Source organism: Mangifera indica, chromosome 1, assembly GCF_011075055.1.
Source record: "Mangifera indica cultivar Alphonso chromosome 1, CATAS_Mindica_2.1, whole genome shotgun sequence".
In the NCBI taxonomy this organism is placed as follows: Eukaryota; Viridiplantae; Streptophyta; class Magnoliopsida; order Sapindales; family Anacardiaceae; genus Mangifera; species Mangifera indica.
The window spans coordinates 9,273,422-9,287,885 of NC_058137.1; the positions used below are offsets into that span (position 1 = coordinate 9,273,422).

At 29.0% G+C, this 14,464-nt stretch overlaps 1 pseudogene; it reads left to right on the top strand.

Annotated features, from left to right (window-relative positions):
- The first annotated feature begins 2,999 nt into the window (after window positions 1–2,999).
- Window positions 3,000–3,825, top strand: LOC123212155 (annotated as a pseudogene).
- Window positions 3,826–14,464: the final 10,639 nt, after the last annotated feature.

Here is a 14,464-nt window from a genome sequence, read left to right on the forward strand (position 1 = left end):
TCTGATTAGGGTGGTGTTCAGCATAATGGTTATTCTACCACAACATATGTGTTATATCTTGGTTCAAATATTATTTCATGGAGGTCGGCTGGTCAAAAAATAGTTTCAAGATCCTTGACTAAGGCTGAATACAAAGCACTGACAAATACAACAGCAGAGGTTATCTGGGTTTAGAATTTACTACAAGACCTGGGTTTCCGTATACCACAACATTCTACCTTATTTTGTGACAATACAAGAGCCACATATCTATGTGCCATTCTCGTTTATCATTAACACATGAAACATTTGGCACTTGATTATCACTTTGTTTGCAAAAGAGTTTTTGAAGGTTCCTTGTGTGTACTGCATATTAGCTCCAAGGATCAAATAGCCGATATGCTTACAAAACCTCTAAATCGTTGTTAGTTTCTCGATTTTCATTCCAAGATTGGAGCCTTTGATGGATCCTTTGATGGAGCCTTTCATTCCAAGATTAGCTCCAAGGATCAAATAGTTGTTCTTGGTTACAGCTCGTTGGTTGGACTTATTCCGATGAGGCAGAGATGTAGACTGAGGCTTTAAACTAGAGAAATATGTGAATAATTAAAGTTTTATTTAATTCTAGTTTTGTGTTTTAATCATCTTCAAAACAAACAACTAGGAAGTAGTCAACTCTTTTTTAATTAGGTTGTCCCATTCCTAATTAATATAATAATATCTCCTAAGATAATGTTGTTGAATACTGAATAATCTTGAGCTTAGATTAGATTAATTAATATTACAGTTCGTGATTTAATGCGTGGACAAAGAAGCTAGCCGGTTAAAAAAAAAAAAAGTACAAGACAATGAAATTTCGATTGATTTTCGTATATAATATGGTATGGTCAGATTAATTGGCATGTAATTGTGTGAAACCATACCCCTTGGAAGACTTGTTCATAGAGCTTGTCTTTTGCGTATTGAATTTACATAAAATATATATATGTATGTTTTCTTTTGTGATGTATATAGATTAATGTTGTCGAAAGCAAATTAAATTTAAGAAAATAAAATAAGTAATATATAAGAACAAAATGAGATTAAATAAGCTTTGTAACCCACACAAGTGCTCCTCCAAAACTGAAAATTTCCGGAAATTTTTGGTTAAAAACTAAGAGTAGAAGGAGAAGCAAAGAGAACGATTTACGGATTTTTTCAGCTTTGTTTGCTGAAATCTTTTCTCGAAAATAGACAAATAGAAAACTTTTCGTTTTTCCAGAATATTTGGGCAGCAACTGTTGCGGCTGTAATAGCAACTGTTGTGGCTGTAATAGCAACAGGGTTTACAATTTTTAATACTATCTATTAAATCGGTATAAAAAATATTAGATTAAAATTGAGTATTTTGATCTAAAATTTATTTTAAATTAATCTGATATGATTCAAAATTAAATTAGGTAATATTAAAATTCATAAGAAAGTAATTTGATACGATCTAAATTAATTCAAATATTTTAGAAAAATATTACTTTAATAAAATTTATTAGAAATAAATTATAAAAATGTTACAAAACAATATTAATAACAATTGAAATATTTTTAAATTGCATGTAGTTATATTTTTATACATTTATAATTATTCATATTATATTTATTTTTAATTATTTTTTTATTTTATTATTAGATAATAAGAATTTGATTTAGATAGTTAAATTATAGACGTCTTTTAAAATTTTTACTCATATTATAATTATATGTTATATCTTTATAATAAAATTTTAAAATTTTTTACCAATTGCATATAATTATATCTTTATATAATTATTATTACTCATATTATTTTTTATTTTTATTTAATTTTTTATATTATTAAATAGTAAAAAATTAATTTGATTAGCTAGATTACTGATGTATTTTAAAACTTTTCATATATAAATTTTTAGACTATTTGTTAATAAGATAAAATATTATATTATGTGTTTTATTAATAGTATGTCTGGGTAATTTGTTAAGAAAATAAAAACGATAAAAACACTTTAAAAAGTAAAAATAATAAATAATTTTAAGTTAATTTAAATATAACCAGGTTGGGTTAAGGTTAAAAAATGTTAATATAATGCTAATTAAGATCATATTATAATTAAAGATCTTCCACATAAAATCTGAATCAATATGATATAAACATAAACCAATGACACGAACTAACAAATCACAAATCTACATATAAGTCAACTTGAGATTAGGTAAAGCATGATAGCACTTTCTCAAAAAATAAAGCAATACTTTGGCAGAATATCCTAGGGCAAGTTGCAACAAACACACGTATGGTCCCAAAAAAAATTACTAGTAATAGTGCCCATCTTTAAATTTTGAGAATTTAGAGCAAGTTTAATCAAAGAACCGAATTATTTTATGGCAGGTATCCTATAGCTTTAAACTTCAATATATGTTTGAAAATAGATTAATATTTAAAGTGATCCGGAAACAGAAAAACTCAAAAGAAAGTTCATTGGTCTTATCTTCTTTCAAGAGCACCAAAAAAAAGAAAAAAACAAATCAGTTTGTGAAATATGGTGGATGCGGTAGTGTCATTTGTGGTAGAGAGGGTTGGGGACTATCTCATCAAAGAAGCAGCCTTGTTAAATGGAGTCACTAAAAAAAGAGCTAGAATGGATGAATTGTTTCATAAAGGATGCCGAAGAGAAATAAGTTGACAACCCTTCGATAAAACTGTGGGTGTCTGACATTCGAGAAATTGCATATGATTTTGAGGATGTCTTAGATGAGTTCATGCTCCAAGTAGGCGACAATGATGAAGAAGAAAAGTCTTCAGAAAAAAGTACGAACTCTTTACTGCCATTAAGAAATCGGTTGCTAAATCTTATCGCAAGGGAAGGGGGAAGGAAAGTACGTACAATATAGGTAAGAAGATTGAATCTCTGAAAATGAAACTCAGTGATGCTTCGCGTTGATGTGAATCATATGGCCTGAGAGGCATCAGTATCAAGAGGGACGAAGACAGCCATGCTGTTAGAAGAATGAAACAGCTGAGAAGAACCACCTCTTTTTCCTTCAAAGAGAAAGTAGTTGGTTACGAGGATGAAATCAACAAACTGTTCGCTAAACTGATTGCGGATGAGCCAAGGCGTTATTTGATCTCTATTTGGGGCATTGGTGGCTTGGGAAAAACAACCCTTGCTAGAAAACTATACAAAATCTGTGCAACTGAACAAAAATTTGATTGTTGTGCTTGGGTTTTTGTATCTCAGCATTTCAACTTTGAAGATCTACTTCGAAGAATTATAAAATCTTTTGGTTTTTCAGTAGAGAAATTGGACGAAATGAGTGAAGAAGATTTGGAAAGGCATGTCCATGAATCTTTTCAAGGGCGAAAATATTTGGTGGTAACTGATGATGTATGGTACAAAGAAGATTGGGCAATCCTCAGAAGAGCCTTTCCAGACAATGAAAAGGTAGTAGAGTAATTATGACCACTCACATTAAAGATGTTATGGAGGGTTCAGATGAGAGTACTTATGCACATGAACTTAGATTTTTAAAGCCAGATGAGAGTTGGCAGTTATTCTGTGATAAAGCTTTTTGAAATTTAAGAATAGACGAAGGACTGGAGAAATTGGGAAGAGAGATGGTAGAAAATAGTGTAGAATTGATCTGTATAATTGGTAATACTTCCAAAAGAAGGTTTATACTAGAAAAATTACCCACTTTATCATCTGGATTGTATCATACAATCATAAAAACAATTAAAACCTATGCAGTATTAAACTAGAAGTTCTCTTATCCAAAAGTATTTATGCTTTGACATTACCATTTAGGTCACCCAAGATTTACAAGGGTGCATAGGATTATTGAAAATTCACATGGACATGCATTAAAGAATCACAAGATTTTATTGTCCAATAAAAAATTTTATACCGTCTGTTCACAAAGCAGATTAGTAATCAGACTGTCTTCTTTCAAAATTAAAGTTGAATCTATATCATTCTTATAAAGAATTCAAAAGGCTATATATGGACCCATTCATCCACCAAGTGGGTCATTTTGTTATTTTATGGTCTTTCCTGATGCGTCTACACGATGGTCACATATTTATTTATTGTCAACTCAAAACTTTGTCTTTGATAAACTATTAACACAAATTGTCAAATTAAAGATATATTTCGTGGATTATTCGATTAAGTCAATACGATTATATAATGTTGGTGAATTTACATCCAAGACATTTGGTGATTATTACATGTCTATAAGGATTGTTGTTGAATATCCAGTCTTGCATGTCCACACTCAAAATAGATTAGCTAAGTCTCTTGTTAAACGTCTCTAGGTAATTGCACGTATTTTATTCTAAAAAACTCAATTACTAACTTCTATGTAAGGACATACTATATTATATGCTACAACATTAATTCACTTGCGACCTTCTTCTTATCATCAATATTTTTCTTTACAATTGGTTCTTGGTCACTAACTTGATATATCCTATTTGAGGATATTTGGTTGCATTGTATATGTCGTTATTGTATTTTCTTAATGCACAAAAATAGGACCTCAATATCGTTTGACAATTTATGTTGGATATAATTCACTATCCATTATCAGGTATCTATAACCATTAACAAATAATCTTTTTACTTCACGATTTATAGATCGTCACTTTGATGAGACAACATTCTTACCTTTAGGGGAAAAGAAAATGTCTCATGAAGTTAGACATGAACTTACTTGATATGTACTTACCATGTCTCATCTAGATCCTTACACATTCCAAAGTGAAACTAAAGTATCAATGCACTAACAAGAATTAATATGAGTATTGAATAGTCCATTTAAGTCATTACTAGTCAATCTACTGTATGCCAAAAGTATGGTAAACCTGTTGGATTGAAAGTTACTATCCCTAAAAAAAGAAAGGCAAATAATCAAACAGATTCAATCATAAAGATCCTAAAATGAATGAAAAATCTATACTTTCTATTATTTATCAAGAAAATGTTATAGTCCCTAAAGACACTCGAGCCCCTAAAGTGACACAAACCTTTAAAGAACAGGAAAATGAGAATACTAAAATATCTTTAAATTATGCTTATACATGAGAGATATGGAACCATGAAATGGTTAACATTGATGATGTATTTTCATTTGTAGTAGCTACTGAAATTATAAATGATGATGATTTTGAAATACATACTGCGGACGAGTGTTGAAAAGACATTATTGACCTAAATAGGAAGAAACAATTTAAGTATAATTAGTTTTTTTGGCAAAACATCAAGTGTTTGAGCCTATAGTCCCAACACCTAAGGACGTATAACCCATTGGATATAAATGAGTATTTGTGAGAAAAAGAAATGAGAAAAATAAAATTGCTAGATATAAAATAAAGTTTGTAGCCTAAGGTTTTTCCCAAAGGCCAGGTATAGACTTTGATGAAACATATGCATCTATGATAGATATAATCACATTTAGATATTTGATTAACTTAACAGTCTCAAAAGGATGGGATATGAACCTAATGGATGTAATTACTACTTATTTTTATGGAGACTTGGATATTGAAATTTATATGAAACTCTTTGAAAGATTTAAATTACCTGAAGCAAAAAGGATTAATCTAAAAGGTATGTACTCAACTAAATTACAAAGATCATTGTATGGATTAAAACAATCTGAAAGAATGTGGCATAATCACCTTAGTCAATATTTTGAAAAAAAAAAGGCTATGTAAATAACCCCATATGCGCATGTGTCTTTATCAAAAGGTTAGAATCAAGATTTGTCATTGCAGTAGTTTATGTTGATGACATTAATTTAATTGAGACTCTCGAAAAACTCTAAAAAAAATTTAAATATCTGAAAAAATAATTTAATATGAAGGATTTGGTGAAAACAAAATATTGTATTAGCTTGTAGATCGAGTACAATTTAAATGAAATACTTATCTATCAATCAGCGTATATTGAAAATTTGTTAAAATGTTTTAATATGGATAAAACTTATCCTTTGAGCACTCTAATAGTTGTTCGGTCTCTCGATCCAAAAAACTACTCATTTCATCTTGAAAAAGAAGATGAAAAGATACTCAGTCCTGGAGTATCGTATCTTAATGTCATTAGAGTCCTATTATATTTGGTCCAATGCATTAGACCGAATATATCTTTTGCAATGAATTTATTAGTCTAATTTAGCTCTGCACCAACCTATCACTATTGGAACATAATCAAACATATACTCTATTACCTATGTGGAACTAAAGATTTGAAATTATTCTATTCTATCAAATCCCCTAAAAATCCTAGTTTGGTTGGATATACAGATGTTGGTTATCTTTCTGATCCTCATAAAGCCCAGTTCAGACAAAATATGTTTTTACTTATATTAACATAGTGATATCATCGTGTTCCACTAAAAAGACTTTAGTTGCAACATCTTCAAATCGTTTAGAGATTCTAGCTCTCTAGAAAGTCAGCCAAAAATGCATAGGGTTACAATTTGTCATCCATCATATCTAGAATACATGTATTCTTCATTCTATAGTAGACATTGGTAGATGACGACTTAACAAACAACCAAATTAATCCCACTACAATCAGGGGAAGCATTCATCAGAAGTAGCACTTATCAAAGGAAGGAATTTTTTAAGTTTATCATATATTGGACAAAATATGCACAGTATTCTTTTTTCTTTTACTAGGTTTTGTCCTACTGAGTTTTCTTAATAAAGTTTTTGATGAGACAGTTTAAGCACTTCCAACTCTATTTTATAAGACATTAAATAATTATGTTTTTTTGCTTTGACTTTTATTCAATTAGGTTTTTCCTTATCAAAGCTAATATAATTATTTGTAAGTGGTGGAAATCCAATGAGGAGTGTTATACACAATGTGACTTCCCACCATAAGAACACATTGGCATGGATAAGTCTCCATATATGACTTTGGGTGTGAATACATTTAATGCAATATGGAGAGAATAAAAAATTTGGGCTCTAAGTACCCCTTTTCTCTTTGTATTTTGATTATCCTAATAAGGAATCCATCTATATACATATTTCTCAACTTCCTCTCAATTATCTTCTCTTAATATTTCTGTTATATTATCTATCTCTCAACTTTTCTTTCTATATATATTTTAATATTATTATTATATTTATAACATTGACAAAATAATTGATGAATTATTAATCTAAGACTTTATACGAACCTTGAAATTGTTGTTCTTGGTTACAATTCATTGGTTGGACTTATTCCTATATGGTAGAAACATGGGGCTTTAAACTAGCAATATATATAAATAATTGAAGTAGTGTTTACTTATATTTTTGTGTTTGAATTATCTTCAAAAACAAAGAACTAGGAAATAGCCAACAAGTGTTGTGAAATTACATGTGAAGAGATATTAACTAAAGTTTAGCTAGAACCAAAATTGATGAAAGGGAAATAAGTTCCCCTAAAAGAACACTAAATCACTATAAATTTAATGGTGACAAAGCCCACAAAAGGTCATAATAAAATCCTTTTCAAACTCCATTGAAAGAAAATCCAACCATCACGCTGTAAGAGAAGACAACTTGAGATTCGCTAAAGAGTATGCGGTAGCATTTTCTTCTTAGAAAATAATTCATTCATGTATAAATCTAATGGTGGCAAAGCCCATAAAAGGTCATAATAAAATCCTTTTCAAATACCATTGAAAGAAAATCTAACCATCACATTATGAAAGAAGACAACTTGAGATTAACTAAAGAGTCTATGCTAGCATTTTCTTCTTAGAAAATAACAAATTCATGTAGCACAAAATACTTTGGAAGAAGGTAGCTAAAAAAATAAAATAGTCAAATGGAACAACCCACCAAATAAGTTTAACAGAAAAAAGCTAATAAAGTCACCTAGCATTAAATTTGGAGAATTTAAACTAAGGTTAATCAAAGCACCTAATATTTCAAAGTAGGTTATCCTAGCTTTGACTTCAATATATGTAAATAAATACAAATAAATAAATAAATAAATAACAATCAACTGTTGTAAATATAATTAAACAAAAATTATAAGTGAAAGAAGAAAGATGCAGTAGAAGCAAAACAGAGGAGAAAACATATTAGAAGAAGCAAAACTTTTAATTAATTTGGGAAAATGATGTATACATGAATATAAAGCAAATGGGCATGTGTCTTTCTTTTCTTACAAAATGAGAGAAATGTTAGGCTATTTATAATACCTTCGCATTGACCATATTAAATGCTCCCAAGCTTTAATGCCACTTATTTGTTGCTTTGGTGGAAAACACTACTCATCTTTTTTTAATTAGTTGGAAAACTATCACTTGTCATTCATTATTTTGGTGGAAAACCACTCTTCATGCAACACTTTTCCGTTGATTTTCACCACTTACAAATAATTATATTAACTTCATTAAGAAAAAATCTAGTGGGATGAAATGCTAAAATAGATAAACGTAATTATTTGATGTCCTATAAAGTGGGATTGGACATGCTTAAACTGTCTTGTTAAAAACTTTACAAGGAAAATCTAGTGAAACAAAACCTAGTGAGAAAAAAAGAGTACAATGCATATTTTGTCCAATATATGACACACTTCAAAATTTGCTTTCCCTGATGAATGCTCTTCCTCTTTGTAGTGAGATTAATTTAGTTGTTTGTTAAGCTATCACATACCAATGTTATGTACTAACTTTTCAAATGTTGATGTCGATAGTGTCTTAATTAATAAGTCTATAAGATTGTCATTAAATCGTATTTTTTTTACATTAATCTTTCAGATATGTTAGAGCTAATGAGTGTAAAAGAACTTCGTTGAGATATATTTGCATTTGTCTCCTTTAATGTATCCTCCTCTAATTTAGGTTATACTTATTGCATTATCTTCATATAATATGGAAGAAATGTTTGCTGTAAAAGGAATATTGCATGTATTTTTGATGTGATGGATGACAAATTATAACCATATACAATCTTGTCTGACTTCATGGAGGGCTAAAATCTCTAAATGATTTGAAGATGCTTCAAGCAAAGTCTGTTTGGTGAAACGTCATGATATTGTTGTGTTATTATAAGCAAAAACATATCCTATCTATTAACAGGTCTTATAAGGGTTAGAAAGATAATTAATATCTGTATATGTAAGCAAACTAGGATTTTTAAGGGATTTGATAAAATAGAATAATCTCAAATCTCTAGTTCCACATAGATAACAAAATATATGTCTGATTCCAATCTAATGGTGATAGGTTGACACAGAGCTAAATAAGACTAATAAATTCACTATAAAAGATATATCTGATTTAATGTATTTGGCCAAATATAATAGGGCACCAATAACATTAAGTTAAGGTACTTTAGGACTAAGTATCTTTTCACCTTGTTCTTTAAGTAAGTCATTTTTCAAATCGAGAGACTGAACAACCATTGAGGTGCTTCAAGGATAAGTTTTATCCATATTAAAGCTTTTTAGCAATCTTTTAATATACGTAGATTTATGGATAAATATTTCATTTGAATTATGATAGATCTGTAAACCAAAACGATATTTTGTTTTCCCCAAATCCTTTATCTCAAATTCTTTTTTTAAATATTCAATAGGCTTTTAGAGCTCTTCAAGAGTCATAATTAAATTCATGTCATCAATAGAAACTACTATAATAATAAATCTCAATTCTATCATTTTTATAAAGACACATGAACATATAAGATCATTCATATAACCTTTTTTTTTCAAGTATTCACTGAAGTGATTATACTACATTTTTTCATATTGTTTTAACCTATATAATGATCTTTGTAACTTGATTGAATACACGCCTCTTAGATTAACCATTTTTGCATTAGATAATTTAAATCCTTCAAAGAGTTTCATATGAATTTTAATATCCAAGTTTTCATACAAATAAACAGTAAATACATCCATTAAAGGCATATCTAGTCCTTCAGAGATTGTTAAATTGATCAAATACTTGAATATGACTATATCCATCATAAGTGCATATATTTCATTAAAGTTTATACTTAGCCTTTGAGAAAAGCTTGTGTCACAAGCCTTGTTTTATATTTAGCAATCTCATTTTCTTATTTCTTTTTTTCACAAATATTCATTTATATCCAATAAGTTGTACGTCTTGAGGTGTTAAAATCACAACCCAAACACTTGACGTTTTGCAAGTAAAGTTAATTTTGCCTTAATTACTTCTTCCTATTTGGGGCAATCTTGCCTTTGTCTATATTCATTCATAGTATATGGTACAAAATCATCATCATTTATAATTTTAGTAGCTACTGCAAATGAGAATACCTCATCAATGTTAACTATTTCATAGTTCCACATTTTTCTTGTACAGACATAATTTATAGAGGTTTCTATATTTTTATTTTCTTGTATTTTAGGAGTTTGTTACACTTCAAGAGCTCTAGTTTCTTCAAGAACTTTTGGAGCTCTGGTGAAATATTAACGAGTGTGGATTTTTTTAATCATTTTGGATCACCATGATTGATATCTGTTTAATTCTTTGTCTTTTATTTTTGAGGGACAATGTCCTTCGATCCATTAATTTTATCACATTTCTGGTGTGTAGTAGATTAACTAGTCACAACTTGAATGGACTATTCAAAAGTCATATTAATTGTTGTTGGCGCATTAACAGTTGACATATGTGATCTTGTCACTTTTGTTGTATCCACAAACATAGGCCAAAAGACTGTTTCCCACCCAAGTTTTGGTAAAATGACAAATATATATCTGTGATAGATAAAAATCCCCAATACCCACCCAAGTTTTAGTTTGTTAGGATACACCCATAAATCTTCTATTAGGGTTAAGGGGTAAAATTATTATTTTATTAGTAAAATTAAAATAATTAAAATTATATCTTATTTTTTCTCTTAGTTTGGAAAACTAACATTTCCCCTTGGATTAAGCTTTGAAAAATTCACTTTTTTCCTCTAGGATACCAAACCTGAAATCTAACCACTTTCTTTAGTGAACGACACACCAACGGTAGAAGAACAAGAAGGAGTTGTCCAAAGGACAATCTTTGGACGATGACTATCATCCAGATCTAGATGACGAGCGTTGTCCAATCCAATAACACATTGTATGGGTCACCAATCACCGAAGGAAGGGGTGAACAAAAAACTTAGGGATTTAGGGGGGGGGGGAAGTCACTTTTCAAAGTTCAGGCATGGGGTGAAATGTTAATTTTTAAAACCTAAAGGGGAAAGTAAGATAAAATTATATAAATTTTTAATATTATTGTTAAATGATGATTTTACTCTTATATTTAACAGCAATTTAAGGATGGGTGGGTGTTTAGGTTTTTCATTTGTCATAGGTGTATTTTTAAGATTAAGCTAAAACTTGGGTGGGAAATAGTACTTTGCCCCCACAAATATATCAAACATTTGGTTTACAATAGTTTGTAAATAGACTATTCTCTACACTTCAATTTCACTTTAGGATGCATGAGGATCTAAATAAGATATGGTAGATAAGTGCCAAGTAAATCCGTGCCTAACTTTAGGAGACATTTTCTTTTTCCCTAAATATAAGAATATTGTCTCATCAAAATGACAATCAACAAAACGTTTAATAAAAAGATCAAATGTCAATAGTTGCAAATACCTAATAACAGATGATGAATTGTATCTAATATAAATTCCCAAACGATATTACGGTCCTCTTTTTGTGCTTTGAAAAGATGCAATAGAGACATATACAATGCAACAAAATATTCTTAAATGAGATATATCAAGTTAGTGACCAAGAACCAATTGACAAGGAGAGTATTTATGATCAGAGGAATGTCGCAAGCGAATTAACAAAATATCATGCAGTATAACACGTCCCCATGTAGAAGTCGGTGATTGAGTTCTTAGCAATAAAGTATATGCAATTACCTAGAGTCATTTAATAAGGGACTTAGCTGATCCACTTTTAGTGTAGACATGCAAGATTAGACATTTAACATCAATCCTCATAGATATGCAATAATTATCAAATGTCTTAGATGTAAATTCATTAGTATTGTCTAGACAACTGACTTAATCAGATAATTTGATAAATGTGTCTTTAATTTGATAATTTATGTTAACAGTTTAGCAAAGACAACATTTCGAGTGGGTAATAAACAAATATGAGACCATTATATAGATACATTAATTAATACCATAAAATAACGAAATGACCCATTTGGTGGATGAATGAGTCCATATATGACTTCTTGAATCTTTTATAAGAATGATAGAGATTCAACTCCAATTTTGGAGAGAGATAGTCTGACTACTATTTCGCCTTGTGAACATGCGATATAGAATTTTGCACTAGACAAGAAATCTTGTGATTATTTAGTGCATGTCCATATGAATTTTTAACAATCCTACGCATCATTATAGATCATGGGTGACCTAGACAATCATACCAAAACATAAAAACTTTTGGATTAGAGAACTTTTGGTTCGATATTGCATAGGTTTCAATTGTCTTATGATTATATAATACAATTCAAATGATAAAATGGGTAATATTTCTAGTACATGTTTTATTCCAAAGGCATTACTAGTTATACAGAGGAATTTTGCATAATTTTCACTCATGATTTTAATATAATAACCATTATTTCTTGTATTTTTAAACAAAGTAAATTTTTTTTGGATCTACTTGAAATAATGCATCATTGATGCTTAATTTGGTCTAAGTTTTTGAAAAATTGTGGTTCATTTGGAGTCTTCAATCAAATTTATTGATCTTAAAATTGTGTTTATTTTAACTTCAATCGGTCCTAAAGTTAAGAAAATTTATTTTCCTTAAGGATTGTGAGTGTTGTTTACATTATCCACCAAATACATGTCTCCATCATCAACATTTGAAGTCAGTGCTTCAATTTTAGAGTCCATATCATTTCATTTAAAAAATATACTAGTTATAAAGCACATAAAATAGTGAAAGGAAGGAGTATATAGTAACAAAAATATAAAATACTATTCATGACTCTAAAACAAAAATATATGATGGATTTAATTATGAAAATTTTGGGCATTCACATCACTATTCAAGTGACTTACATTCTTACTCTTGAAAGAAGTATTGAAGCATCAAGATTCGTTAGATCGATAAGATCTAATTCAACAATTTGAATTCAATAATTTGTGTGTATGACAAGTACACAACCAATAGTATTTACAACAACATCTATTTTCATAGTCTTGTGGTTTATTCTATATTATTTTTTGTTTCACTTCAGTCTTAGTTTACATCTGGTGGTAAGACTGAGATTTTTTATTATAATAATTTATGGATCGAAAATTTGTTTCACCCATGACTGTGCTCACACTCATCATAACAACTGTTGATAGTTACATGCACTTTAGGGAAAGATGCAATGCCAATGAGGTGAGTTTGATAGTTTTTCATCAACGATCAAATATAATATTAATTCATAATTTTTTTCATGATATTGCTACTACTACAAGAGCATATTTTAGGGATGAAAAGTGGAAAATATTTTCTTTTTTACATATTCTCAAATATTTTCTCTCCACATAACCTTAATCGAGGGAAAATTTTGAATATAGCAAAGTTGTACTAACTTACAGAGCCATTGAAAGTTGAATTTAATATTCAAATCCATCTTTCAAATTTCTCCACAATTTTAGTGGGCCTATCATTATATTCACAATCTTTCTAGATGTGATGTTGGAGAAAAAAATTTCTCCACAATCTTTTTGGATGTGATGTTGAAAAAAAAATAATAATGTCATGGATTTGTCTTCTTCAAGGCTCATATATTTCAGGTGAAGAACAAAATACCCATTTAATATAATTTTATCCATCTAATCTTAGAAACTTTAGGTTAAGATATTATTCGTATTCTCAAAACTTCTAATTTTGGAAAGAATGTATTAAGTTTTGAAATTTTAGGTTCAGATATTATTTCATATTCATAAAACTTTTGGTTTTGCAATTAATATTCAAAATCTTATAGTATTTAAATCCTTATTTCCAATGATATTTTGGACTTGAAGTTCATATTTTTTCACAATTTATACGAATTTCATATTGCAAATGAGATATAGTTATTATAAAACAAACAAACAAACATTTTGATGAAATATGAGACTTCCAACCCATATATATATGTGTGTGTGTGTGTATGATATTTTGCAAACTTCATAATACAAATGAGATACAATTACAATTTTTATTTATAAATACGAAACTATTATAAAAATTAACATAACTATAGTTTACTTTTGCAAACAAAAAAATAAATATAATAGAAAAATTAAACTAAATAATAATGATAATTGAAATATACATAGCTTGTATTTTATAAACAAGACAATATCATAATTAACATATTTATATTTGTATTACACAAACAGACGATATAACATAATTTAAATATCAAGATGAAGTTGAAGCAAAAAAGAGAAGAAAATGAAATGAGAAAGATATATATAAACAGATACATATTATAA